A 3745-nucleotide genomic window follows, 5' to 3' on the forward strand; every position below is an offset into this window, starting at 1 on the left:
GTCTGTGTCGTGCCTGTCCCCTTACTTGGCAACAAGTGGGAGTCGAGAAGGGCGGGCTGATGGCTCAGCTCAGGTGGGCTGTGCCCTCAGCTGCTGGAAGTCAGTCCCCGCAGCAAACATCCAGCACCATTCTGGAATGCTGCTTTCAAGTTCCGTCTCCAGCGTCGGGGAATCAGGCTACTGTGGGAACGCCATGTCTCTCTAATTCGCAGGGAATTAATGTTCAGCTGAATTTTTCCCCCAAAGAATAAAGTTGCCCTAGAAGAGGGAAAAAATAGTCTTAACTAAACCCGAGGTCTATGAATACCTTGAAATGCGTGTAAACTGATATGCGGATCTGTGCATTTTGCTTGGAGTGGGTCTGTAGTTTCAGATTCTTAAGTGGGAGGGCGGGGCCTGGGAGCAGAACCAGTTTTTACTACTGGTTTCACACGAGGGGCTTGTTCGGTATTTACAACATATTCTTGTATTTGCTTTAAAACCAGGTGGTAGAGTGTTTATTCTCTGTTGCAGGCATCCAAATATTCTCAGGCTGTATGGTTATTTCCATGACGCCACCCGCGTTTACCTCATTCTAGAATACGCACCCCTTGGAGCTGTCTATAGGGAACTTCAGAAACTGTCCAGGTTCGACGAGCAGAGAACTGCCACTGTGAGTTTTCATTTACCGTGAGACTAATTCCGTTTCCTCTGTACCTCTCTTACCTGGTGGTGTCCCTTTCGTGACATAGATGGGTTTTGTTTTATGCAGAGATGGTTTAGTAGGGTGCGAGATTCAAAGTAGAGAAATCAAAACAGCTGTGTTGTGCCCTATGCATGGATAAGACCAGGTACCAGGTGGGATATCGTGGCTGGTTTGTTTTCACAGCTGTTTTTCTGTGGAAACATGTATAAGTAGTTGCCCTCTTTTTTAAGAAGAATAATTACTTTAGAATAGTTTTAGATTTACAGAGTAATTGTGAAGATAGTACAGATCTATTTTCTGCTATTACTACATACTTTTCCTGTTAACATATTACATTAGTATGGTACATTTGTCATGACTAATGGACAAATACTGATACACAGCTGAAGCCCGTACTTTATTCAGATTTCCTTAGCTTTTCTCATGATTAGACCAGGGTCAGTGGGATTTTGAGAGGGAGCTCGCAGAGGTCAGGTGCATTCTCGTCCCACGTGGAGGGTGCACACGGACTTAGCCGTGGGTCCTGGCTGTGATCACGGGCCGAGGCCACGATTCTCCCCTGTAGAGTTGCTCCCTCTCCCGCTCCGTGCCGTGCTCCTCGGAAGGAGTCGCCACACTCACTCCCGCGTGAGCCGTGGGGTCGTGACCTGCTCCACAGGGTGGGGCATCCGCTTCCCCCGGGGGCTCTGCACTGGAGATCCGGCCGTTCTCCCTGCGTGTTCACTCAGTCACTTATTAACAGGGACTCGTCGGTGTTTGACAGTTTGAGTTATAGTCCAGTACTTCTTTATTTGTCTTGCTTTGTCCACGGGGAGCTCTTTTATGTTGTCCCTGTGGTTTTTTGACACACCCCATCTTTGTGGGTGTGTGGTGGTGGCTTTGTTTTTAAGTGCTATCCTGCTTTCTGATACTACAAGACACTCCAACCTTATCTTGCAGATTTCCTATCCCCGTCCTAGAATCAGCCATTTCTCCAAGGAACCCTGGTTCCTTTTATTGGAAAATGTCGTTAGAAACCAAGATCTGGGCACTAGGTATGCTCATTGCTACTGGATTGTCATTACTGGCAGGCTCTCAGCTGACAGCAAGGAAACGTGTGCATACTCACCTGTGTATACGCAGGAATCAACATTCCGTGTTTATCCTCTGTATCTATGTTAAGCAAAGCACGAGCCCGTTACCCCATGGATCCTCGCTCCTCCCCTTGGTCTTCTGTGACCTTTCACTCCAACACCGAGAAACCTGGACCCCACCGCCTTCACCCGTGTGTCATTCAGTGCTCGCGGACGCGTCTAGTGGCGTCGGAACTGTCGAGCGGTTACTCCGCGGGAAACGGCTAGTACATGCATTTAAGATTCATCTGCGTTGTTTCAGGGGTTAATAGAGCTCACTTCGTTTTATTGCCGAATAATATTTCATTGTAAGGATGTACCTCAGCTTATCTCCACCTACTTAAAGGTATCTTGGTTGCTTCCAGTTTTTGGTGATTATGAATAAAGCTAACAAATTTGCATAAGTTTTTGTAGGGCATACGTTTTCAGATCTGTCAGGTGACTACCTAGCGGTACAGTTGTTGGCTCGTATGCTGAGATCACATCCAGCTTTGTAAGAAGCTGTCGAGTTGTCTTCCGAAGTGGATGTGTGTCTTTGCCTTCCCACGAACAGATGAGAGCTCCCTTGTTCCTCACCCTCGCCAGCAATTGGTGCTGTCAGCTTTTTGGGGTTTCAGTCATCATAATGGGAGTATAATGGCATCTCACTGCTTTCATCTGCAATTCTCCAGTGACATGTGATGTTGACCATTATTTCATGTGCTTATTTGCCATGTCTAACATCTTCGAGGTGTCTGTTCAGATCTTTTGCCCGTTTTTAATATTTTTGTTATTTATTTATTTATTTTGCCCATTTTTAAATTCTTTTGAGTTTTAAGCATTTTTGTATATTTCGGATATGAGTCCTTTATCCCATGTGTTTTTAGATGTTTTCTCCCAGTCTGTGTCTTTCACAGCCAGAAGTTCAGCATGTTTTTGTTCTTGTTTGTTTTTTTGTTTTGTTTTTTTTAATGAAATTACTTATTTGAAGAAGTTGGAGAGTCTTAATTTGGGCTCTTTTTTATTGAATCAGCAGCAGATGATGGGCCTGTTGAATGGTGATTACTTTGATTTGTTCTGTTTCTTGGAGATCTCTGGGTACTATGTACCCTAATTTTCTTTCTTTTTGGCATTGATTAAAGTGGCATTGAATTTAGGTGTTTTACTATCTGAAATCGCAGTACTATTGGTGAATGACTCTCTGGTCTTGTCTTTTCAATGAGGACATAACTATTTGAAATAATCTTAAATGTTTGCCTGTTGGATACGTAGAAATCTACTTTATTTGCTTCTTAAATATTAGCTAACCAAATTAGTTTCTTATTTAATTGGCAATTAATATTTATGCTACTTGTCAGTTTTCTTCAATCCAGATGGAGTTCATTTTGGCGTAACAGATAACTATTTGAAAGAAAGTAAAAGATTGGTTCTTTCTAAGATTCTGTGGTAGTTAGGATGAATATAGATGAATATATACACACACCTGTTTTCCTTTTCTGATTAATTCAAGTAAAACTAATCGTAGAGAAATGTTAGGGACCTTCGCACGTACCCGCACTCCAACGTGGAGGCGTGGAGGAAAGTGTCGGAGGTGCTGACTCACTAAGCTGCTTGTCGATCTGAGCAGGGAGAACCCATTTCCTTCTGGGATTCCGGTGCATGCTCTTAGAGCATCAGTTCCAGTCTGGTGTCATGGAAGAGCTTCCTGTCTTCACTTTCCGTGTATTATGGTCTAAATTTTGGCTTGGCTTGAAAAAGTGAAAAATGACTTTGGCTTGAAAAAGTGAAAAATGACCTTTTTGACAATAACATTTGGTCTCTGTGCATTTGTTTCGTGAACCTTGTTGGTGTAATGTTCAGTCCTGTCTAGCAATTACTTTGGAAAACAAAGCTTCTCAAACTCTAGAGCTAAATGTATCCTTTCGGGATAGTGATTAACGATTGTTATCTATAAATTAAAGCAAATTCT

The 3745-nt window shown here is 43.2% G+C and overlaps 1 protein-coding gene across 1 annotated transcript in view; it reads left to right on the plus strand.

The window, feature by feature from the left end:
* Positions 1 to 3745, plus strand: part of AURKA (aurora kinase A) — a gene marked incomplete at its 5' end in the record, with an annotated part of 31842 nt that overhangs the window by 22376 nt on the left and 5721 nt on the right. The gene's annotated exons all lie outside the window — the stretch shown is intronic.

The sequence above is a fragment of the Pteropus vampyrus genome, unplaced genomic scaffold, assembly GCF_000151845.1.
Source record: "Pteropus vampyrus isolate Shadow unplaced genomic scaffold, Pvam_2.0 Scaffold162, whole genome shotgun sequence".
Lineage (NCBI taxonomy): Eukaryota > Metazoa > Chordata > Mammalia > Chiroptera > Pteropodidae > Pteropus > Pteropus vampyrus.